The 26,478-nt window shown below is 44.1% G+C and overlaps 1 protein-coding gene and 1 long non-coding RNA gene across 5 annotated transcripts in view; one reads left to right on the forward strand and one right to left on the reverse strand.

Moving 5' to 3' along the window:
* Window positions 1-26,478, forward strand: part of MAP4K4 (mitogen-activated protein kinase kinase kinase kinase 4) — a 917,846-nt gene that overhangs the window by 63,793 nt on the left and 827,575 nt on the right. The window lies entirely within an intron of this gene.
* LOC138526240 (uncharacterized) lies at window positions 12,736-20,973 on the reverse strand. Its single transcript, XR_011283527.1, has 2 exons — window positions 20,372-20,973; window positions 12,736-15,455 (listed from the first exon to the last, which is right to left on the reverse strand). It is a non-coding gene; the product is annotated as an uncharacterized lncRNA (long non-coding RNA).

The raw sequence follows: 26,478 nt of genomic DNA on the forward strand, positions 1-26,478 counted from the left end.
AAATGGACACAAGTGGTGTTCATATTGGGAGATAGCAGACTCCTTTTTTGTGTAATGGCCAAGTACAGAATTTGACCAATATAATATCTCACTTTGAACAGAAAAAGAACGTAATTTAAGTAAAACCCTGGTTATAACACTGAGCAGCGTCCAGTTATTTGCTCCGAGCTACACAAGGAAAAAGGTTTTTCTGTTGTTTTTCTTTTGTTTTTCTTTTGTTTTTCTTTTGTTTTTCTTTTGTTTTTCTTTTGTTTTTCTTTTGTTTTTCTTTTGTTTTTCTTTTGTTTTTCTTTTGTTTTTCTTTTGTTTTTCTTTTGTTTTTCTTTTGTTTTTCTTTTGTTTTTCTTTTGTTTTTCTTTTGTTTTTCTTTTGTTTTTCTTTTGTTTTTTTTTAAAACTGGCACCCATTTTTCCACTTAAAGTTGCCCATTGAAAATAATAAATGTGCAGTTTTACACATTAGTGCAATAGAAACACCATTCAAGGCAACCTATCAAAACTGTGTGTGTATTTTTTGTTCTTTTTTTTTTTTAATTTAAAAAAAAAAATGTTTGCAAGCGATTAACATGCCGTAATGTTAGTGTTTCTAATTTGATAATTATCGAATGAGGTTTGAATTACTGACATGTCCATTGAGTAAAGAGGACGTGTTTATTTTCAATAAATGTGAATTTGTGGCGATTTAGATAGGCAGGAGTGGTCTGATATAACTTTGTTCTGTTTTTAAAAGGAAAGCTTTGCCTTGAATCATCATTCACTTTTCAACCCATGGCGAATGTGCACTCGAGTTAAATCAAATGTACATATGGTGGTGTGTGTGCTTTAAAAAAAGTCTACATTTGAAGTTGGATGCAGCTTTGACAATTCAATTAGGCAGTACATGATCATTCATCTTTGTCGTAATCATTTGACATTGAGATTTCATAGAGAATGAAAAAGATGTACAATTTGTTTATTTTAGATTGGTCTGATTATTTGTATTTCATTAATAAATGGCCCTTCCGTGAAAACCTGAGTTTCCTGTCCTGACAGGGGAGGGAGATTGTAGGGAATTGGTGCTGTTATCTGGTGTGTTCCAGGTTCATTAACCTTTTGTTTAATAAATAAAAACTGTATGCACTCCATTTGGAGTGGGTGGAAAATTCCCCTGAACCTGATGTCAACCGATTAAAATCCTGCACCCTTTCCCTTTACATTACACCTAGGTCTGCTTGTGCAATTCAAGGTGAGGGACTTCAGAGGTGTCACATTTTGCACGATTTTCTGTGAATCTATTTAATTCTCTGTACTCCTTTTTAGTGTGTGAACATGTACTAGAGTCACACTGGCCACAAATATGTCTCAGGTTAGGCAATAGCATTTTGAGGAAACTGACCTGGATGATTCTACAGGGGCACTAACCAAGGATCACATTTTTACTAGATATAATTCTACAAAAGCAATGTGCATTCAAGTGCAAAAAATACTCTGTTTTCAGTTGCGCCTCTCAATACAAAATTACATTGGGTTTTAAATAAATGACCTCTCACTTTGTACTCCATATGAATGGGAGAGGCAGGGCACCATATTTGATACTGCATCTGTATCTTTCACACTAGCTTTCCCCTTGGCTCCCAGCCCTTCTTTCCCTGGATTTATGGACAGTCTGTAGACCTAGTTTGGAGTTATGAGGTTGCCAATTCCATTTTAAATGTGGCTTGACATTTTGGGGACACAGTTTAGACTTTTGTTTTTAATCTGTAGCTGCTGCATCAGCAAGGTACATTTCAGCTGGCTGTCTGGAACCCAGTTTTCAATATGGGCTGGTCACCTCTCTGGAAGGGCTTCTGTCTTCAGTCTGCCTAGCATAGTCATCCAAATGGTTTCGGCCCTGCTCCCCACCCCCTACCTCCCCCGGCCACCTCTCCAGTTGTATCCTCAAATATTGTTCAGCATTAATTTCCCGATATTCATAATGATCGCTCAATTCTGTGTGCAAGCTGTCTTCTAATTGTGGCTCCTCCCTCCCACATCTTGTGAATTTGGAAGGGGGGGCTCGTTCCCCCTTAAGTGGCATAACTGTGACGGGGAGTTTCCCTTTTCATGTAATGGAGAGGCATTTTGTTTAATTGCAGTAACTTTGGATTAACATATGCTAGTTTAATAAAATATGGATCAATGAAATGTACACACCAGGAGGGAAGGATTCAAATCTTGCAATGTCGTTAAAAAAAATTACTACGACTTGCAGTTGGTCTTGTGCTTCTAAAAGCTTCCTTTATGATTTTTTTTCTGTTGTCATATGGTTACTATATTTAACAAAATAGACAATTATACTATCGTTCTCAACATTTTGTGAATGGCACAAATGCTGAGATAAAAAAACATGATAAAACTGTGAATAAGTGTATGCGTATAAATACAGAGAAGCAGTTTGCTAAACTACAATTAATATCATGAATCATTATCATAAAATCTCATTAGATCTCCGTTGATAGGGGTAAAAGTTGCACTAAAAAGTTAGACGGCTTAAATATTTACTCCAGTTCAGTGCTCTTAAATAGCCGGAGACTATTGGAACCAGAGAGGTTGTGTGGCCTGCCAAACATTCATGCTAAATGTGTTATGGGAGGTGTCCAGGGCAAACAGTGAGGCGAATCTCGTAAAGTATGCCTCACATTTGCCCGTAAGTGCAGGGCAGGCTGTGCATAAATGTTCAAGCGTCTCAACCAGAGTAGGACTATTAAGGTAATTGGTGTTGGTACCAGATTGTAATGGGTCTGTACCTCCCTAGTTGGGGATGAGGTTCATCTAAATCTGATAAATGGTAGTCGGGCTGAGGGATGGGGATAGATGGTCAAATAGGGCGTAATTACCCCAGCAGCTTTCAAATCTTAGATGGTACAAAGATTGATATGAGTAAAGAGTCGGACGTTGACACCCAATCCTGCCTAAATAAGCTTTTTTTTTTGTCTATTTTTTTTTTATTTATTTTTTTTTACGTTAACTGGATTTTCAATTAGGTCATTGGGAGACGACCCTGGGTCAGCCAAAATTCCCAAACAAACATCTGAGACTGCACATAAGAATTTGAAATTATACCGCCTCCTATGGGGTAGATGGCAAAGGCAGACTGGAATCCAGGAAGCAGCTCCAGCAGACTCTGGCAAAAACAGCACACTGCACGCACACTTTTAAATTTTGTGGTTGAAATATACACCCGTAACTTTTATCTATAGTTTGACAGCGACAGTCTCTCTTGATGTAGAGCGGGTGAGTGCGTGAAGCGGGTGAGTGAGTAGAGCGTGAGGGTGCACAGAAAGAACAAGTGCTTCTAGCGGACGACCGCCTAGAGAGGATGAATGCGCGAATGATGGAACATGAAGTATGTGGATGGAATAAGTGATGTGTGTGGATAGACCGGGTGACGTGTGTGGAGGGAACGAAGGAAGTATGTGGAAAGTTATAATATGTGAAAGGTACTGGTGAAAAATGTGGATGGAGTGCATAAATCAACCTGGAATACACTGACCCGATCGGAGTACATGGAACAGACTTAAGGGCATGAAACGAATTTGAGAGCATGGAACATGCTGGAGTGCGTGGGATCGATTGGAGCGCATAGTAGTATGCGACATACATGGAATGGTTTAGAGTACATGGAACGTTTGAAAGAGCACATAAACAATCATATCACATCACCACGCCCACTCTCTTGTTTACACCACCACTCAACTAGAACACAGAGATACTAAGGCACCATTCGGTATAGCTGTTCTCATAACACCATCCGCCTCATACTCCACATCACTCTAACCAAACACCGCTGGTTACACACCCCCCAGCCATGCGTTCTCCTCAGGCCTAACGCAGCCATAATTGATCTGGATAAACCTAGAATGAACACATACTCCTGATCTCCCAACCAGCACACCTAATGCTAAGAAGCAGCTATAACATGAATGCCACACCAGCTGCACACACATACGGTGCTCACACGCACTTTTGTCTTTCTCGCTACTGACTTGAACTTCGGTTCCCGATGCCTTTCAACCTACCAGCGCCTTGAGACCATACCAATGGTACATAAGGCGCTATATAAATGCAAAGTAATATAACATAACATTCTCCTTCCAATTATGAATATATGGTAAGATTTCTTTTGCTTTTCACTGGGATCAGATAAGCAGTCAATTACAGCTAAATTGATGTATGAGGGTACTATACTTGATGGATGTGACTGGTCTGTTTGAAGTTCTACATGACCAGCCTCCTGGCAGTGCTTTAGTGGCAAAACCACTTTGAATAGAATAATTTGGCGCCTTATTAGGGCCTCCTATCTTATGATGTGTCTAGGGCTCTAGGAGGGACCGGTGAATTCTAGGTAGTCTCCAGCTACATGTACCATGGGGTAGGGACATTAATACAGCTTTCCATTTTACAAGACTGTAAACCAATAAAAATGTCTATGGGCTCATTTCTGGTTAGATAAAATATGGAGTATTTAACGTGGAAGGGGGTGCATGGCAAAACGCAATGGAGAAGTTTGAAAAATCATTGACAATGAATGACTGATTAGGATGTTAAAATGAACTTCTTATAATGGCCACAAGGTAGCAGGGAAGAGCCTAGGCCCGGAAGCAATGCCAGCAGATCTCTAAAAATATGAAGTAGATTTCAGGGCACCCTTTTTACTATTTGTTTAATCCTATGATTGCACAAACCACGTTTCCCATATCCTGGCAGGAAGCCATAATCTACCCTATTCTTTTTTATTTTTTTTTAAAGGCAGCAGAGAAACATTGGCGGCTTTTTTTTTTTTTTTTTTCCTTTTTAATACCCCATCTCGCTGCTTCATTATTAGTTGACCATCTTTAGGATGGTAGTGGTGGCTTGCCTTCAAGAATGGTGTGACAAAGAAAATAAATTAAGCGATACACAATTGGGTTTTTGAGGAGGCTTGGGCACTAAAGAGCATATCTAAATTTTAAAATCTTATTTCTAATTCTGATTGTATAAAAAATTAAAAGAAATCTTACTTTTGTGGATCTTCATAGCTTTTGTTCATGTTAAAAGATCTAAACTATGGCAGCTGTTGGTAGATCTGAATGGTCCGAACGACTTGATGGCACTTTTTTAGTTTGTCTACAAAAGGGGAAGAAGCATGCATTGGGTCTGCAGCGTACATCCATTGTACTCACTGGTTTACAGTCTGACTGTGTTGGCACCCCTGCACTTCTCGCTTTATATTAATGGTGTATGGAGACTATCAAAATGCTGCAGCTGCCGTTCCCCCTATTGGCCTTTATGTTTATACCAGTGCTGGCAGCGCTGATGATGCAGTTCTTTTGGCGCGAATACATCCGTCTTTACAACTAATTGATGCTTAATTAATTCTTTTATAATGTGCGTAATACCGGAGACCAGTCTCTGAGCGCGGGACCAGGATTCGTATTTGTGTTGCACTTCGTTGCCCCTTTGCTTGCAGGGCAAAGGCGATGCCCCTGAGAGATCCACTCGGCTTACTTGGATTTTATGCAGAGACTTGATCTGATCCCTAATGTCAAGCAATCCGCCACCGTGATGTGTGGCCCGGGTCTTTCTCATACCATAGGTAAAAGACCAAAAATTGCATGTGGTAGATTTTACAATTACTTGGGTGTACGTTTTCTTCAAATCGTAACGAGGATAAGCATGTCGAAAAACAAGGTGCGAGGATGCCGCACTCCCTTTGGGCCATTTCTTGCTTTGCAAAAATATATAAAGCCCCTTCAATTGAGGCATTAGGAAGGATCTGTAAAATTAAACCTAAAGCACTAGCAAGACATGGTGCTGGACTATGGGGATTCTTAAATAATTCTTTGCTGGGTACCCGGGACAATACCAGCTTTAAGAACATTCTGCGTCTTCTGCAATCTGGCCTGAATAATGCAGTACAGCCCTTCATAGATGAATTGAAACTGGAACCGATTTGTCTCTTGAAAGTCGAGGCCAACGAGAAAACACTTATGCCGGTCAAGTGGCACAGCGAGTAGAGCGCTCGCTTTGACATCAGTGCAGAGCCTGCGAACGCAGGTTCGAATCCCGGCAGCGCCAAACTCAGCGTTTCATCCTTCCGAGGTCGATAAATGAGCACCACACACCGTGGGTAATAATAAGCAGCGCTCAGATACCTGAGGGTTCGTAGCGCTATATAAATGCCAAATTATTATTATTATTATTATGAACCATCCTAGAGCTGGAGGCAAATTGTTAGAATATCCTGTAGTTCTCAGTGGTGGACTTGCACTCATTGAGAGGCCGTGGATGTGTGCCTCCTGGAGCTCTGGACTTGCACTTGTTCAGAGGCCGTGGATGTGTGCCTCCTGGAGTTCTGGACTTGCACTTGTTGAGAGGCCATGCAGCTCTGGTTTACCCTCTTCCCGGTTTGCTACCTCTTTGTGCTTCCGACATTCATGTTTATGCATCTAATTCTTGCTCCTGTCACTTTGACGTTTGGCTTGGCAGTGTCAGATTAATTCCAGGGGTGCCTCCAAAAGTGTTACGTGACCAGCCTCCACTCTTCAAGGATCCGCTTGAGCAGATCACATGTCCATCCCACCAGCTCTTGGATGGCTGATTCCATCTGATGCCCTGTTAAACACTTCCCAGTCCCTCTTACTTATACAATCTCGCACTCCGTCTCAATCCCCTCGGCCTTTCCCACTTGTTAGTATTTGTGGGCCCTCCCCACCCACTTTTTCTATTCTCTTCCTTTGTTCCCAAGGCCATGGCCCACTTACCCATGGCAGGGGAAACGCGGCCCTTTTCTGGACAAGCCCCAGTGCCGTAAAACCACTACAGTGGCGATGTGTGCAGTTTAAAAGCTTTATGATGAATTCATGAGCGAAATAGGCACTGCATCCTTCCTCCTGCTCTTGGGAAAATGACTGGTGGCTGGAGGCAGAAATGGTCTACTACCTACTCTTGGTCATTTTAATTGTTCTTTTATAACCAGCTTAATACCAACAAGTGGTTTCTAAGCATGGGATCGGTACTCAAACCTGTGTTACGCTGTGTTGCCTTGCTTCCAAGACAAACATGTTGCCTCTGGGCTATCCTTCCTCCCCAAAAATTATGATTTGAAACTAGTAACTAATAGTTATTGAGCCTTCATCATTGACTCTGCTGGTTAGGGCTGTTGGAGTTGTAGTCCAAATAGCTGGTTGAGACCTGGCTATAGTTTTGCATACGCCTTTAGACATCATTTTGTGCAAAGTATAGTAACTGCTAATAACCATCAGCCCTAACCATAATCAGGGACGTCATTTCACCAAAATGCCAGGGGTAGCGGAAGTGACATCACACGACCATTGACCCCCTGATGACATCACAGGAAGTGATGTCATTTGACCCACCCCGAAGTGTGATCGCGGGAAGCTATGGAACACAACCTTTCATCCATTGACAGAACATGGAGTGGCATCACATAGCATTGTACACTATGAAAAATTTTGTTACAATATTACTATAATGTGATGTACCTTTCATAGAAGAATGGATGGCCATATGTATCATTAATATCAGCGTGTATAGGCCCATATTACCAAATTACTGTGAATGCAAGCAGACGTCCATGACCAAATGATAAGCTATTATATAGCACTTACTCTTAAGCGCTTTATATAGAAAAATATACACCCAATTTCACCCAACCTGTGTTGGTACTCATTTATCAACCTTGGAAGGATGAAAGGCTGAGTTGAGGCGTTTACCAGACTAAATTAGTGACTCACCCCATGAAGTGTGCCTGAAATAAACCTTTAAAGAGTCTAGCAATTATTGTATAGAATTCCAGAAAGACACATTATTTGGTATTCCTATTCTTGCTTATTTAGGGCCAGTGCTGAAAGTGTTAGTCTTGTGGCACTCCTGTTCTTATTCTTTTTTTTTTTTAAGGGGCCTGAAAAAGAGCCAGCCACTCCAAGTAAAGAGCCACATGGTGCTGGCCACAGCTCAAGAGGCTGCATTAAAAAAAAGGTTTTTATTTTTTTAACCAGAGGTCGCAATGAAGACCACATAGGTCGTAAGGGAGACCACATAGGTCGCAAGGGAGACCACTAACTTTCTTTTTTTAAAATAATTTTGGGAGGGCTTTAGTTAAGATTGCAGTCTGGCATTCTATTGGGTAAGTCAAATGCTGTCATGCAGTTTCAGAACTACAGCAGCAAGTGTCATTTGAATGATTTTTGTGCGTGGGGGAAGTGGTTAGTTTTCTATAAAGCTATGTTCATGCAATTGTGTTTGCATTTTTAGTGTACATATGACTTGCTGTGTATTTACAAGGACCTTGTTTTGTATCTTTTTGGGTATGTTACTGCTGAAATGTAGAGCTCAAACCACCAAAAACGTACCCGTCTCGGTTGCAAAGCTCCACTGACCCAGAGCGTCCTAGGATATGCCCTTGCCTGCGGGATGTGTGTTGCGCACCAGTGAATTGTGCAAGCTTACAAACGCGAAAATGTTCTCGCATACTATAATGTATCGTTGCCTGCTACCGCTCGGTTCCCGCACACGAGGAAAGCTCATGTTTGCAAGGACAGATTTGATGGCTAGGAGGCAGAAACATTTCCCAGGTATCTGCCATCAGCCAATGATCGGGTGCGAAAACTGGGGATGTGAGCTAGTACAAAGCGTTCAGAAAATGTAACTCCCACATGCAGTGCAAGCTATACCTCTCTACCATTGCATATGGCCCATAATACTTTAAATCTAATCCTCGTTTATAAGCATTCTTAAACAGTGCTACTAGCCACATGGGTACATTGTGAAACTGGTTGGCCCGTGAAGCTCTTGCAGCTGATGTCAAGCTAACTAGGAAGCTCAATGCTAGAAACGTGAACTAAATGGTTCCAACAATTCTGGACCCATTAAAGCGCACACTGAATAAGGAAATTAGCACACTTAAAATAGCATTGTCCGGTGGTGTGTTCGACCTCTGCATGATTGCTCGTGTGAACTACTGTTTTGATGTATATGCAGTGGTGCACTGAAAAGCTCAGTCTGCGTCTAGGAGCAGCTGGTTGATGCCAGGGTGTCTTCATACTGTTGCAGGAGTTCTGGCAGAGAGTTGAGCACACGCCGGCCAGACCAAAAGTATTCATTTAGCTTGGAGTGGCATTGAGATGATTCAATTAATGGTGTAGTTCTGGTATCTCGGCTTGTACAAATGTAGACCCGAAACCATCAAAGCAGTTTTAATGCACATTTTCTGTCTTCCTCTGACAAGAGTTTTGTGGTATTGAACAGTATTTTCAAAAGGCGTGGATGCCATTTGCACAGCTTTAGTGCTGGCTTGCATCTTGGGTTTGGGGGGGATGCAGTATGGTCGGCCTAGTGCAGGTTTCTCATTGGAGGGGAGTTTGCAGAAGTGCTGGGGGGGGTGGGAGGGTGGAAGCCTTCCCACCTTCACACCACAGCTTCACCTTCTCGAGGCATTCTCACCTTTCCCTAGAAGCTCAATGTCTCCAGAACTCTGGTCCTCTCTAGGCTAGACTACCGCAACATCCTTTTGCTCAATCGCCCCGTTTCTTTCCTACGCCCCCTTTAGCTAATCCAGAATAGGGCTGCAAGACTTACCCTTTGCCTCAAGCCCAGGCACCATATCTCTCCAGCCCTAAAATCTCTCCACTGTCTCCCGGTGGCTGCAAAGATCAAATTCAAGACGCTCTGAATCATCCACAAGGCTTTCTGGGGCCTGGGACCACGCTATCTCCAACTTTTTTTCCCTAAATACTTCCCTGCTAGAGCCATCCGCTCCTCTAACTCCAACTCTCTGCTTGTCAAACGCTTTTACAAGCAGAGTGCGAAGCGGGTCTCTCTCTGCAGCGGTTTCTCTTTCTGGAACAGTTTCCCTGCCCCTCTCAGCCTTGAGCCGGACCTCCTTAAATTCTGTAAACCTCTCAAAACTGCATTTTTCTCTACCGCTTTCCCTGTTAATCACCCCACTGCCGCTGAGACTAGTGGCCTAGGGTCTTCCTGAATCTCACAGGTAACCAGGCCCCTGCCTAGTTGAGACCAGCACCCTCGCCCCACTCCACTGCACTGCCCTTGTGGACCCCCTACCTGGCGACTGTGCATCCCGCCCTTGGGATTCCATTGCCCCTGCACTTAGCCAGCGGCCTCCTCCCCTATGACCTTTTGGCACTTCCACTCCGGGCTCAAACCAGCACTTTCCTTCCTTGCTCCCTCTTCAACCCCACCTCCCGCACTTTTCTTCATTGCACTTGCTCGTCCGAATGTCACAAGGTCTAGTCGTACCACGATTGAAAGTCTTTTTTGCCATTACTAATTACTCCCCTGTTCCCGCCCCACTTTGCCTCGTGGCTCCTGGAAACACTATTTGGTTGTATAGGCGCCTAACAAATGCTCAATAAATAAACTGTACAGGCTGTTACGCCCCACAAGCTTGCTCTACTTTGGTGCAGAGGTTTTAGAATTGTGGCCAGGTAAAATGCAAAACCCACTCGTAGAACCAGTTGATGCGCACAAGAACTCTTTCCATTTGGAGTGCTCCCCCCCCCCAAATTAGAACTACAAGGGAAGCCAATGCCCTCATAAGGCAGGTGTGCGCTTTGTCGGGCATAGAGTTGCAGAGGAACTAACATACCGAATATCCTCCAAGTCTGTTGTATTCATCCAACAGCATGCCCCCATGAATGGAATTTACTGGAATAATGTCCACAATGGCTACATTGTAAGGCTCGTGGTTTTCTGTCTGTATTTATCCACGTTTCTTTTTTTGCTATGTAAAGATGTTTTACTAGTATTTTTTTTTCTACATTTATTTACAGGGAAAACATTTGCTCTTGGATGCCCTAGATTTGTGCTCATATCTACATATCAAGTGCTGCATGTCTGCATCCTTTTTTTAAGTTGTTTAAAATGAATACAAATCCCCTTTCAACGTGTCTATTATGTTAATTTGAAAACAAATTGAGCTGCAGTGCATAGAAGACCCAACCAAGAGACCTGCATTTCCCTTTTTCCCCAAAGAGATTCTGAAAGGGAAAGCGATTTCCGTTTAGTTGTGTAAACATGGAAAATGGTGAATCTTGATTCTAATCCTGGGATAATGCGTTCTGTGAAGCTGGACGACGACTACGTCCTTTCCCAGAAAGAGATTCTCTGTCCCTCACAGTACTTTGGAAGTGAGAACACCCTGCTGCCAGCTGCGCTACGGATACAGCCTCCTCTTCTCCCCCCCCCCCCCCCTCCATTTCCATAAACACTCTTGCTCACCAACCTGTAACTTCTGGTCCAAAGAGGCTGCCGGATCCTACCGGAAAGGAGGCGCCATCTTCGGTCATCAACCTTGCTTTGAATTGGCAACTGAAAAGTTCTCTCCTCTGTGGATTTTGATCCTTGGGAGGAGTGTGTAACCTAACCGGAACGAAAACCTGTTTTACAGGCCGTTGCTGGCGTGTTGATCGGTACCTTCAGCATGAAAGCGTGCTTTACATAGGAATTCTGGCATATGTTTCCCCAAAAAAAAAAACAAAGCGGGGTAGGGCTTGCATAATAGGTTCCTGTGTTGACGGCTCCGTGATCTGCTTTGGGCACAACCATTTTAAAAGCAAATGGCAATATTGTTGGGGCAGGAGTCAAGATTTTTCTGAGCACAGCCAGGATGATTAGGATTTGCAAAATGCTCCTGGCCTCTATTGGAGTTACTTATGTTTTCTCTCTAGAGAATCAATAGGGTGTGTTGTATTATTTTTTTACGACGTACTTGCCCTCCTCCCAACCCTCAATGTTTGTGCTTGCTTGAGCCAATTTGTGAGTACAATTTAGGCCTCCAGTTTAAGTCACCCACTGCGTGACTTGAAGTCTGAGCCCTTTGATCCTTGCAGTGGAGTGTGCTTTTAGCAGAGAGCCTACTTGGAGGAAGCACTGATCTTTACTGAGGCTGTGTGTTGATCTCGAGTCAGCAGCTCGATTTCCCGTGTGCATATTGGTTTGCAGGGCAGACGGTGATCACCACTTTTTTCAGAGGGTAAACTTTGTCCCACACTCTTGAGGAATTAAAAAAAAATGGAACCAAAACATTGCTCTTTAATTAGGTTCAGGGGTCAGACTGTGCTGGAATGGAAAACATTTATTGGGTGCATCGTCACTTCTTAGGAGGGACTGTGCTGTGGGAAGGAGGGGGCGGCAACAGTATCTCTATATAGAACTCAATCCTGGTGGTTTGCATAAAAGAAAGGGTATTATGGGAACAACATGTCCACAATTTTAAATGTTTAACATGTCTTATAGTGATTCATTAAGAAAACCTTTTAAGCTAATAATGGACTATTCTGTTTAAATTGGTTGCAATATTCACCCTCCTAAAGAGATGTGTGTAAAATGCAGGACGTATATGTATATATGTATATGTTTGAACAGCAGAAAAACTGTTTGAGAGTCTTCAGTTTCTGTAGGCAGGCTACAGTCCTCCTGTGCTCTCAACGTTTGTTGAATGGGTTGTGAAGCGGGAGCAGTCTGCTTTCAGAAGACTCGGCACGTACGCTGAGTCTTCTGAAAGCGATCTGCTGGAGGAGGCACAGTCTGGGAGCCCCTGGTTCTGGAGGACCGTGCTCTCTGGCTTGTTCCGACTCATTTCCTGCACTGGGATCGGAGTGTAAAAATAAATTCAAGGTAGGATGTGTGGGTGCGATGTCTCGCCGTCCATAACCAGTACAAGAGGGACCCTGCAATAACTCAGACAGAAAAGAGCCAAGTTAACATTACTTTATTAATGCACAAGCATTCGCGAATGGGCAGCAAGTTCAAACGTCTCGCAAAGCAAGTCGTCAAAGTGCCGCGCTTTGCCCTGCACATCGTGGTCCTTTTATACCCATCTGTTTTACATTGTCATACATTGCTGCACATAGATTATGTCCACCACAAGGCGGTTCCTCCCAGTCATGACTTTGCATCAACGGTCAACAGTTCAACATCTGCTATTGTGGTTTCCTGTTATCTGTTATTCGCTCTCTCTCGTGCCCCTCTGTGTATCTCTGTGCACGAGGCTGTGCTTACTCATTCCTTCCCCACCCGTAATCTGCAGATAGTTTTAGCAGGCTCAACATGCTTCGACATACAGTGACCAAACACAATTCTTCTGTTAAAAACAAGTTCTTGCCAGGTCAGCAGGTCTTAAATGTCGCTGTATAAAGAGAAGGCCTCTTCTTTTAACAAAGGGTACATTCTTTTAACACATATGGTGATTAGTACAAACTCCAAGTGTGAGCACAACATTACATATGTATGCGTACCTTCAATCCACCCTTTGCTCACACTTGAGCATCAATCTAAACAGTCCTAGCATAAGCAGATGGCAGGAAAGCAACATCATCACATACTGTATGTACCATAATCTTCTCCAGGCCTCCCATGTCAAAAAATTCCTGTTGTACATGGCTTTTATCCATTGGATTTAGGCGCGTTATGCTGGAAGAACACATGGAAACACAGCACGACACACATACCGGGAAACATTGGATGCAGAGACAAATTCCTACAACTATTGCCGCTAGAACCAGTATAGGCGTAAGAAGTTGCCATCCAATTTCTTTCAGGAGCTTCATCCACCAGCTATCTCCTGACCCTTCCTCCTGGTGGATGCTATCCGCCACTTTATGCAGTTTGTTTACTCCATCCAGGATTCCTGTACTCCCTTCTGGTATGTAAACACAGCATTGGGATCCCACCAAAAAACAGACTCCGCCCCTTTCTGCAGTGAGTATGTCTAAGACATACCTATTTTGGAGAGCCACTAGCCGAATTGCTTTCATTTCATAAGTAATGTTTTCCATTAGGTCTGCAGATTCTTCGATTACGAACTCAAGGGCCCTGCTTAGCTTTTGGATTTCTTGACTGTTCATAAAGATGCCCGCTGGAGGAACCAGGACCCCCATCAGATCTATAAACGTTTCCCATCCTGTAGGTTGATACGTAGGAATTTTTGGGTTTACTGCTCGTTTATTTCTGCTGTGTATTTCTTTATGCAGAGTAGACGGGGCATATACCATCACAGCCGGCATTATTCTGGCTATGTAACATACCCCAACAAAATCTTTGGCTAACCACAAATAAGCCCTCTTGTTACAGACGTAGGCATGTCCTTCAATCTGTAACAATCCCTTTGTGTAGTTATTTAGATTCACCATTTGACTGCACCCCGAGATCATTCTTTGATTACCTCTTGCGCTCCTCTTAAAACATATATTCTTTGGCCTAAACTCTTGTGTGATGGTGATAGGGGGAGGAGGTTCTCTTACTATCTGTACCATAGCAGGTGCAAGCCCGATTCCCTCAGTTTTGATTTTATAGCGTATCTTTTCCTTTAGAAGGGTTTTGTTCTCTCCTCTAACATAACAAGCGGTATTCGGTATCATGTATTGCTGTGCTGACACTATTCTCATGTAAATTAATGTACACCCGGCATCCTCAGTAACTGGCGATGCGTACACTGGGATGCCTTCACTGCTATGTCGGGGCATGTGGGTGCAGATCCAGCAATCAGTTTTATTCACTACCCCATATGTTGTGTTTATTATCTTCACGTATTCATTTTTGGCATAGTCTTCCGGGTCGTGTTGGTCATAGGCATCTCGATTCCTGCTCTTGACCCAATCTGTTCTCCCTGTTTCATTTGACTCGGGCAACAGGTTCTTTAATTCATATCTAGATGGATGTTCCAGATACCAGAATATTATGGCAAATGCTATTAGTACTACTATCGTGCATACAGAAAACAAAATTTTGCCTCTTGTGGTACAAACTGGTATTTTCCTCTTACCTTCTGTGTTTGAGGAGCATACACTTATCCGTTCAGGGACTAAACCAGCATACACGGGTGTAGACATAGTTCAGTATATGGCTCAGTATACAGCGTATATCAGTTGCAACCTAGCGATATAGCAATATCCCCTATTTAAAGCACCAGTGTCCTTATTACTCTAGTAGTGGTAGGTCTCACTGAAAACCTTCATCCGATCTGTCCCACGTCTCGCAGTGCCTGTCCCAGGAGGGGAACGCCGAAGGCCCTTCAGGCTACAAGCCCGTCGTCTTCAGTAAGGCACAATTCTGCTAAAACCAACAAGAGAGTCCAAATGTTCATCTCCCTAATGATCAAAGTTCAAAACAGTGTCCTTACACGTTGCTTGGCACATACACGTCACGGGATCGGAGGCGATGGGCACACCTGTCACTGGCATCTGGCAGTACACTTGCAACCTGCGGTTTGTCGGTTCCCTTTTCTGGATTCACGTGGTACCAGTGCGATTTGCCATCAACTTTTACCGCAGTTTGTGTTGCGAGGAGAACCTGAAACGGGCCCCTCCATCTGGGTTGCAGTCCGCTGGTGTGATCGAAGGCTTTTATAACAACCCAGTCACCGGGCTGCACGTCGTGACCTTCTCCTATCAGAGGAGATGGAGCTACTGCGTTCACCTGTGCATTAATAGAAATCAGTCTATTAGTTAACCCAATACAGTACTGTTGTAATGCAGGCCATGCTTGCTCAGACAATCTCTTAGGTGATTTGGGGGTCCCAATACTTGGTGGGCGCCCCATAACAATTTCGAAAGGAGATAAACCATGTGTACGCTTAGGCATAGTACGCATACTCAATAATGCAATAGACAATGCATCCGGCCATTTCAGTCAAGGGCATCCAGTGTTTCAATATGCATTGTGCTGTGGAGGTGGCACTATTGTCCCGCAGGGGATATGCTTCCACCCATCCTGAGAACCCACATTTCATCACCAAACAGTAGGAATGTTTATTTACAGGCTCCAGCTGTATAAAGTCCATATACACCACCTCAAAAGGGCAGGTGGGTAACTTACTGTGGCCCGCCGGGGCCGGTACACCTTTCCCCACATTATATAAAACACATATTTCACATTGTTTTGCCCATTGGCGACAATACATTCCCAATCTTTTGTTGTACCACACAGTACTTAAAACTTCTTCCATAGTTCTTGCGTTAACGTGGGTTGGACCATGAGCCACGCTCACTATCACAGGTAAGTATGCGTCAGGTAGTACCCAGGTGTTCGTTTTGGTATGTGCCCATAGCCCATCTACCGTCTCCTCATATTGATCATCCTTGTGCCAAGATAGTCTTTCTTCAATGGTTGCATCTGCTTGGATTTCCTTTACGCGCTCCTTCGTCCCTTCCATAGTCACATCCCTCCCCACTATGAGCTGTCGGGCTTCCCACCGAGTGTCCCTTGTGGCAGCTAGTTTAGCCATCTGGTCAGCCAAAGAATTTCCCTGCGTGACATAATCCAGTGTTTTTTTATGCGCTGAGCACTTCACTACGGCCACCATTTTGGGCAGCGTAAGGGCTTGCAATAATTCAGCAATCAATCGGGCATGTTTAATAGTATCACCTTGGGAGGTTAAAAACCCACGCTCTCCCCAGAGTTTACCAAAACTGGAAACCACCCCATGAGCGTAGGCTGAATCAGTATAAATTGTCACTTTCATACCGCTGCTTAACACTAATGCTCTCGTTAGCGCAATTAATTCTGCTGCCTGGGCCGATTTTTCACACACTTTCCCACTCTCAATCAACCGTTCCCCTGTAGTTACTGCATACCCTGCTGTTGTCTCCCCATTTGGCAGTTTGAAACAGGAACCATCACAGAATAATATACCCTCATTATCAACCAGCGGGGTGTCTTGCAGGTCTGCTCTACCCTTAGTGTGTTCTTCCATTTGAATCACACAATCATGCCTAATGTCATCAGGTGAGGTGGGCAAAGGAAGCAGTGTCGCTGGATTCAAAGTGTTACACCGTTCAATTTTTACATTACTGGCAAACAGGATCATCTCATACTGTGTGAGTCTAGCTGTAGTCAAATGCTGTGTATGCACTCTATTCAGAAGAACATCTACCGTATGTGGAACCTTTACTGTTACTTCACTCCCTAGGATGAAACCTGCACTTTGTTTTAGGGCTGTCGCTGCTGCAACTACTGCTCTCATGCATGGGGGTAGGCCTCGAGCTACTGAGTCCAGAGTGCTAGAAAAATATGCACATGGTCTCTGTTTACCCCCTTGTTCCTGTGTCAAGACTGACACAGCGCAACCTTCCTGTTCATCAACAAAAAGGCAAAATCTCTTAGTATAATCAGGTGTGCCTGTTTCCAGCTCCCGTGTCTACCAGACATCTCAAGTTTCGGTGGGGGCCGATCCTAATAGAGGCATAAGGCCCCCTTTGGTCTATAGGAACCTGCACCACTCCCGCTATCTCATTCCGGCATCCTCAGGACATATCGCTTGTGTTATCCTGAAAATCATTGTTATAGTATACCCCTTCTCCACATTCTTCACCCTGGCATACACCTTGTACTTGTGTCGTTTGTTGTGGCTGATACAGTAGATTGGGGGGAGGCGGGGCCGGCCAGGGAACATCCCCTCTTGCTTGTCCGTCAAAGGCATTGGGTTGAGGGGGTTTAAACATTCTATTGTCTTGGTTGCCGTACCCACCAGTCCTATTTCCTGGGGCAAATGTTGTCTGTGAAGGGGGCCGTACGCCCCTTCCTCTCCCACCACTCTGGGGACACTGGGATTTCCAGTGTCCGGGTCTCTTGCAGAAGGCACATACATCTTGGGGTAGCCCATCACTCCTCCCATATAGCGCACCTCCTTGCACTGTACCTCTTCCTGTCCCTTGGCCCCCTATCATGTTGCTGCTATAGCCCTGTGACGGGCCGTTATAATTGTAGTTATACCTGCCTTGGGGCCCTTGATGCAACTGTTGCATCAACACTTTGGTTTTTAAATCCTTCTCTTGTCGTGCCTTTTGTTGTCCCTTCACTCTTTCCCCTCTTTCGTAATACCTAGCCATTTCGAGGAGATCCCGGGGGTTCCTAGTCATCCATGTACTTTCTGCCCTCCTAATGTTCTCCTGAATTGGCCCGTGGAGCCCCTCTACAAAGTTTGTGGCAAAGTACCGTTGGCCCGTTTCAGACCCTATCTCTAGCCCACTGTGCGCTTTGAATGCTGCTTCATAACGCAGAAAGTACTGTGCTACCTCCTCACTTGCACCCTGTATCACAGCGGACAGTTTCTCCACATTCACATCAAATGGGGGTAACACCTTTTCTAGAGCCCTCAGGACTGCCATGCCATGCCCCCTTAGGGGTTCAGGATATTCCTCATGCAGTTTTCTATTTTTGCTCGCATCCATTACATCTTTCCATTTTATTGTTTCATTGTCTTTGGCACGAAAGGGGGTCCATATTTCTTCTGGGACAATGGCTAACAATATGTTATCTACATCCTCTACGGTAAATAACCCTGGTCTGAATAACTTTCCCACTTCTTTGTAGAATCCTGCCGGGTCTATACGGGGGTCGGGGATGGACTTGGTGATATGCATTAATTCAATTCGGGATAAAGGGACATACACATAGGTGCGCATCATGTTACCAGTGGCTGCCTCTATGGTGGGTTGGCACTCTCTCATTGGCATTAATAGTAACTTTTCCGTATTTGTTTGTTCACTCACAGGGGCCTGCGCTGGTGGCGAAACAGAGGATTGATGACTAAGAGCTTTCTCTTTTATTTTTTTATAATCTTTTAATAGTTTCTCCACCTTAGCCATCCTCCATTCTTCCGCCCCTGAATCATCCACTCTTATATTAGATAGCAGTTTCTTATCCAATTCCGTCCTAATCCTATTCCACTGGGACACATATCTAGGCTCCTTTTCCTCTTCTATATCATCCACCCTAATAAGAAGATATTTAATTACGTTTACTTGTATAGGCCAGCCAAGGCCCTCCATCAGACTCACCAGGGTGGACATGGACTGCGAGTGTATGGATGCTATCATACGATTAGCTACGTTTTGGCCCGCCTGGTCTGCATCTTTGAGTTTAGCCTCTCTTTCCCTCACCTCTCTTTCCCATGCCCTCTTTTCCTTCTCCCATTCAACACCGCCCCTTATGACTTCCGCTATTATGTCGGACATACATCCCCATAACTGAACACTGGACGCAGTCACTGGTAGTAACGCGACAGCGTCCTGATATGCTGAGGGCAGATCCGCAGTACTCTGTCCTCTCAATTTACAGTTACCCTCATAAAAGGTATATAGTTTAGTGGCCACTGTCCTAAATTCCAAAGGTGTCAAACACCCCAATTGGTCCCGTAGGCTGTCATTGAGGGGTGTGCCATACAGCCCGGTCATAAGGATTTGCAAGTCTCCATCTCTATCCTTTTCTACAGTAGTCGTTCTCCTATGGTCTATCAACCTATCTGGGTCCCCATACTTCATTGGGAATTCCACCCTTTCACCCTCACTGTCTGCCGGTGGAGCTGTAGCTCCTGGAAACAATAATTCAGTCGTTGTTTGTTCTGCTTCTAGCCCTATCACATCTTCATATCGAGGCACCGGCACGGCAGGATACATACCCCCACTGTTCTTAATCATCATATGTCTATCCAACTGATCTAGCCTCTCGCCCTTCTCTTTTATCTCTAGATCATGTAATTTTTGATTTACCGTTCTCTTCTGCTCCTTTGCTTTTTGTTTGTTCTGAGCATTGCGCCTGCGCATTGCTTCTACCCTCCATAGTCGTATAGCCTCAAACTGTGCGGGTCTGACCCGTCTTTTACTAATTCTATTTCTACTTTGGATATGTGGTCCACATCAAAGGACCCGGTGTCTGGCCATTTATGCTCAATCAAATCTTTTGTGTATTCGGACCATTCTTTTAAGAACAATGTTGAATTCAATCCATGTTTAATCAACATATCAAATGCAGGGGTTCCTTCAAGAGGGGCATAGTGTCTCTTGCCTATACCACTCTTGCTGGAAGCCGCTTGACCCATTTTGTTGGTATACCGCAATTGCCTAAAACACTCACCTTTCCCAAATATGCACCTATTGGTTAACAATAATAATACATCCTCCTGGCGTATCTAACATATCATATCATCATTTCAACATTACTTCTTCATAGACGGACTTACCACCGTCCTCTTCACAAACCCTGAATCATTATTTCCTTATTCCATCATGCATCCGTCCATACCACTTATCTTAAGGGTCCCGCCAGAGTGTTCCGGACCCGAAGGGCGACAGCCTGCTGTTCCACCGCCAACGGAGCCGGAAAAACAAGGATGACGCGTTGGTTGCAATCAAAGGTGCGGATTCAGTTGTTGGGGCCCCGTGATCAATTCCTTCTCCGGTTCCGCCGCGGCGTTCCTCACCCAGTGACGGACTGTCGCTCCTTCGCGTCCCACTTCTGACACCAAAATTGTGGGTGCGATGTCTCGCCGTCCATAACCAGTACAAGAGGGACCCTGCAATAACTCAGACAGAAAAGAGCCAAGTTAACATTACTTTATTAATGCACAAGCATTCGCGAATGGGCAGCAAGTTCAAACGTCTCGCAAAGCAAGTCGTCAAAGTGCCGCGCTTTGCCCTGCACATCGTGGTCCTTTTATACCCATCTGTTTTACATTGTCATACATTGCTGCACATAGATTATGTCCACCACAAGGCGGTTCCTCCCAGTCATGACTTTGCATCAACGGTCAACAGTTCAACATCTGCTATTGTGGTTTCCTGTTATCTGTTATTCGCTCTCTCTCGTGCCCCTCTGTGTATCTCTGTGCACGAGGCTGTGCTTACTCATTCCTTCCCCACCCGTAATCTGCAGATAGTTTTAGCAGGCTCAACATGCTTCGACATACAGTGACCAAACACAATTCTTCTGTTAAAAACAAGTTCTTGCCAGGTCAGCAGGTCTTAAATGTCGCTGTATAAAGAGAAGGCCTCTTCTTTTAACAAAGGGTACATTCTTTTAACACATATGGTGATTAGTACAAACTCCAAGTGTGAGCACAACATTACATATGTATGCGTACCTTCAGATGTTCCCTCTTCCCTGCCCTCTTCCTCCCCACACAGACCCCATACTCACTGCCACTCCCATTTACCCCCCCCCACCCCCTTCCAAATCATGTACCTGGGTCCTTCCTTGCCTACACGCCACCCCAAGACGTTAGCAATTCAATGACAGATCTCTGCCAAACTGGACTCTTTGGCGCCTTGGAATGGGCTTTAGTTATGCCCTAAGCAGTCTATTCAAATAGAGGGATCCCAGTGCCTGGGAGAGGGCGCAAGTGATGGTGGATCGTCAATAGCAGGTCTCCGATTCGAATCCCCAGCTGGTGAAACATAAAAAAAATAAAAAGGTGGCTTACGCTGATGTCCTAGAACAGTGTTCCCTGTTGCATAAACAAGAAAGCGATGACAGTAAGGGAATGTCATTTAGTTCCCGCCCACTTTGACTTCTGATTAAGGGACTTTGTTCGGCCTGCTTCAAATCAGCTAATATATGTCCAGATTAAGGGCAATACACTCGCCCACAAGAACACGTGTAGGTCTGTTCTTGAAACATATAGCATTAGGATTTCGCCAGATTTTTTGTTTCAAATGGTGTGCTCCTCTTTTTGGGGTGTTCACGATTAATTTTGCACCAGACGAATGTGGATTTGTCCTGTGAAATTTATTTGGGGAAAGACCCATTTTTGTGAAGAGAAATGTAGTGAAGAAGTAAACTGCCTCTTCCAGTAATTTTTTTTTTTTATAAAGCAGTTTGCCGTGCCGCAGTTACTGTTTGTTGTGTACTTGTCGTTACCTGGCCCTTTGCTTACCAGGATGTGGGCGCGCGCGCTAAACTGCAGGATGACTTGAATCTCTCGAACTTGGATTGAATTCTCACTATTGTTCAGGCCCCTTTGTGCACTGAGCACTATGCGATTTACCTGACATCCCTTGGTCCCCCAGCCTCCACTGTGGACTGGGGTGGGGGGTGCACAAACAGAAATATGTTAGGAAAGCAGCCTGGCGTGTTGAACTGCATTCCATTATTGTAAAGCCACAGAAAAATCCAGCCCAGTCTGTCATAGAACAGAACATGGACTCTTGCAACTGATAATTTACTGGATCTCGAATCTTCAAACCGAAACTGCAAAAAATTGAGAAACTGAAGCATGGGGTGGGCGGGCTAATATTTGCCTCTGTTTAGAGTAGAACCTAACCCCGGCTCTCGTTGGTGAGAGGGTATTAGCCATTCTCCTGGAAGACGGGAGGCTTCTTAATATGCAAGTTGAAAGCACTTGCAAACCATTCAAAGCTAAATGTTCTATTTATTTTTTTAAGGTAAAATTCTCTGAACATGGATTGCCTGGACCAGTCCGCTTTGAGAATGTTACAATTTACCTACCAAAACTGACCATTTAAAAACATTTTTTTAAAAGCCATAGCTCCCCCAGTAGAGCGATTCTAAAGAGTGAAGGTTCAGTTCCCGCTTCATGCCTTACCCATTTAACCCATGAGACCGGGGTTTGATATGAGGTAAAAACAGCTGAGAAGTTATAGGCGTTCTAGCCAAATGTTTTCGGTTTATAATATTCCATACAATAATCTACATAAAGCTTTGAGTCTCCTTTTTAAAATATGGATATGAAACGTAGATTTTATTCACGTCTAAGGCTCGAACAGCAGACACTACTCGTTTAATAGAAATCATACTGCAACATGGTCAGTTTAGCACACTTATTGTTGAAAAGAGGCAATTATCAGCCTATGAATGAAACCAATAAAACAAAAAGTTCACATCACAAAAAAATGAGCACTTGACCTTAGGAGGAGCTTTGATCCTTTGAACCAGAAAATCCAGAAAATCTCTACCCACCGTTTCTCCTTTCACTAGAAAATGTCCCACTGAATAAGCTGACCAGAAGGCATCAATTGTTCTGTAGGCCTTCCCTTCCATGAATAAAATAAATTGCAAATACTACTACTTCTGGAGGGGAGGATTTGGGATTCACGAGTCCTTCGAGACACCAGGAATCCCATCTAGCCCATGCAGCGGAATAACCACTTCTTTATTTTTTATTTGCAGATACTAGGACAAGTGACTTCTCTTCCTCTGGCCAATCGCTTTTCTGTTGCGGTGAATGACCAGATATGGGCAATATAAAGTCCTCGCCTTGGTTGCTTGTGCCCATGGCAAGCACATGGCTGCAACCGCTACTGTTGCCTCCGCTTCTGCGGGTCCATTTCTATAGCCAACAGTACCTGCAAAATGGCATGCGCAGACGCTGCACCGCAGGGGCCACTACTGCCTCAGAGTGCAGTATTGCTCTCTGCGCGATTGCGCCCATCTTTCTTCTGTTTAAAAAAAAAAAAACAGAAAAAAGATAACCGGCCACTTTATAAGATCCATTGACGCAACATGTTTTGCATACAGTTGTTCTGATGGCATGTCAAATATTTGAATGTGTTATGTGGAGTGACCCAACAGTCCTGCTTGGTTTTTGGCAGGTGGTTTTTTATTTTGTTTTCATTCCTTTTAATGATTGAACTTCGTTGAAGCTTTTATGTAGGTTTTGTGGGGGAAGAACGCTGCGTCTTTATTTACATGACACATTGGCTTTTTTTCCCCCTCATTCAGGCACCGGATTTAGGCGGGTGTTTCTATCTGTAACTCGTAGCCTTATTCAATCTGTTAAACTTTTGGCTCTTCACGGTGCCTGGTCCCCTTCCTCTTCACACATTTTTATGTAATCGCAGTGTTCATCAGATGAACTGTCCCCGTCTACTGCTCCGTTCAGGCTCTTTACTCCTGTGCCAAGGAATCTCCCTGCCAACTCACATTTGGCCTCTGTACCCTCTGTTTCCACGCCGGTTTCTTCAAGCTCCTGGGTCCCCAGGTGCACACCCCACCTTGTCTCCTGTTGTCACGAGGACGCATTCTCAGGGCGGTCTTAGTGGCTTGCTGGAAGTGAGCACGGGGACTCTGTAGCACAACCAAAGGTGAAATTGCACTGGGAAGAATGTACTCCAATGACCTCGTTTAGAATTGGGATTATTTTTGTGTTTGAACGTTTCCCTAGGTTCTATTTTGGAGGTTCCTATTGACGTTTGAGTGCCATCTTGGCTGGAAGGAGGACTGGTTGCAGTGTGGTTATATCTTTAAATGAGGTGGGAGATGTGTGATGGTGTATTGTGGGCTGTCGGGGCACGTGGCCAAGGGTACATAAGCCACTGGATAAAGGTAACCAAAATTGAATTTGGGAGTGCGACAGGCGGGGGAGCGTCTGCAGGCAAGTGGGCTATTGTAATTTGTTCAGCCAGTTTTAGCTTTCCTGTTAACGTTAGAGGAGTTCGCTTTCTTCATTCTATGTTGGCCTCTGTTTGAGACTTTGAAGGTTCTTCAGAGCGTGACAGTATAATTTCTCTTCTGGATCAAAACATCCCCTATAATTAACATGACCACATGACAAGGAATCTGTCAGCGCAGTCGTTGGTACAAAACTGTAGCACTCGTCTAGAGAGCTTACCCATGTAAAGTTTTAAAAGGCAGTTGGTGGCACAGACGGCAGGAATGTGAAAGCTCAAGACGTAACACATTTTTACTTAAGAAATGTAACCTTAAAATAATTGCAGTAAATGCAAGATTAACTTAGTCGGAATGCTAAAATCGGTGCTGATTGGTTAATCCTGCTAATTTGGAAGCCTTCTCTGCTGACCAGTTTGTCCTTTTAAATACGTGGGCTGAGAGGTCGAGTTGGAGTCCTTTGTGTCTGTAGGTTCATGGCAGTCGGCAGTAGGTGGTGGTTCAGAATGATTCCCTTCGTTTTCTAGGCAGTGAGGACCATCGTCACAGCAAACTGATCTCTGGACATGCCCTTTGATGCCAAGTGGCACAGCTTCAATTCCACCTTTTTATTAGGGTTTCAGTGCCTTTTGTCGTCAAGGGTGTTAAATAGACAGCGATTTTGTGGCTAGAGCCTACTGTTTGCTCGAACTGTATTTTGTTGTCGCAGCTGATTAAAAGTTATAGCAGACAAAATGAAAGGGTGAAATTTAGCTCCAATTTCGTTACACTAGTGGTAATGTGTGTTTCTCCAATTTGGAGGCGGATGACATTTTTTTGGCCACAAATGCTGTTTCGTGGAAACCTTTTGTCGCCCCGTACTATGCAAAAAATAATAATTTTGGGGCGAACTTTGGGCAGGAAAATATCAAAACGACAATTTCAGTCCAAAGGCAAAATTGACAATTTTTGACAGAATTCTCCAATTTCACAGCAGAGCAAATTTCGTCCATTACACCCTCCCCTACTGCAGAGGTTGCAACAGTTTACAGCCTCTTAAAGCCGCCGTGCCTTTTGTGGTACAGGCAAGGCACAAGCCAAGTAGAGGATGCAGACGGCTGGACTTGGTCATCCGCATTCTGAAATAAAGTGGGAAGAAGTCACCCGTGGCACTTTTGAGGCAGCCCCAAAACGTGCTTTTCATTGGAGTAATGTTTTAGTGGGTTTGGCCTTTGAGCAGAGATTCAAACTTGCGGTCCGGTTCTTAGGCAAAATACCTGGCCATAAGACTGCATGAGAAGTGTACTCAAAGCGCGTGTAAAATGTCTCCTATTGGGATTCAATTAGGGTTATTGGGTAGAAAAGGTGTGCACCTTTTTTATACTCTGCCAGCAACATTCTAAAAGTCTCTCCTCCCTCTGGTTATTTTTTTGGGTGTTAATTGATTTTCTGAAAGGAAAATGTGCATTTCTCCTATGCATTTTCTTCGATTAGGCAAGGGCAGTTGATTGAAACGTGCATATTTAGCTTTAAGATATGTTCACTACCTATCCATAGGTTGAGTTCACTTGCACCAATATTTTGGTACTGCTTTCCTGGGTACAGGGTCCATTTCTGAAGAACAAGATCCCTACAACTTTGTCTTGCGACTTCTTCCTGAAATGTAGGTGGTTGCCTTCCTAATCCCGAGCTTCAAAGTCGCAGGTATGTGTCTTGCTTTTACCATGCTATTCATTGCTAAATGGTAGTTTGGAGCCTTCTTCCTCATGCTGAGCAAATGCACTGCATTTTATCCAACTTTCCCCAGCTTGGGGATGAGAGTGGTCCAAGCAGCAGCAAGAGATTTGGGCAGAGAAGTTTGCCGAACACACTTCCCTTCTGAACTGTAATTGTGTTTTTATTGCACTGCTGAGATGTTGTTCTTTCACAGGCTTTCACCCGAGGTACTGCTGCTTTCTGCGTTTCTGCTTAACCTTGTGCAAAACTCCAGATGTTTTGGGCGAAGGACTGTGATTCAAATAAACGTCACCATTTACTCTGCTTATTAGCACCCATGGAGAAATTGCAGTCTAAATTCACTAGAGCATCAAGTTGCAGACCTGTGGCGGTGTATCGTTCTACACGCTGCTGCTGTTTTTACTGTGCTCTGCAGACGAGAAATGCAAAAGTAAGTTTTAACAAATTGGTTTTGCCAACCAGCATTACTGCTCCCTGGTTAACCATCAGTGTGAAATAAGCCTCACTCCTCAAACGTCACTGTTCATTATTGCAGTTCCATGAAAGAAAGCAGCAACCCATTATTATTATTATTATTCTGGTGCCATATCCATGTAGGATT

The sequence above is a fragment of the Ambystoma mexicanum genome, chromosome 7p (assembly GCF_040938575.1).
Source record: "Ambystoma mexicanum isolate Mex_15411 chromosome 7p, UKY_AmexF1_1, whole genome shotgun sequence".
Lineage (NCBI taxonomy): Eukaryota > Metazoa > Chordata > Amphibia > Caudata > Ambystomatidae > Ambystoma > Ambystoma mexicanum.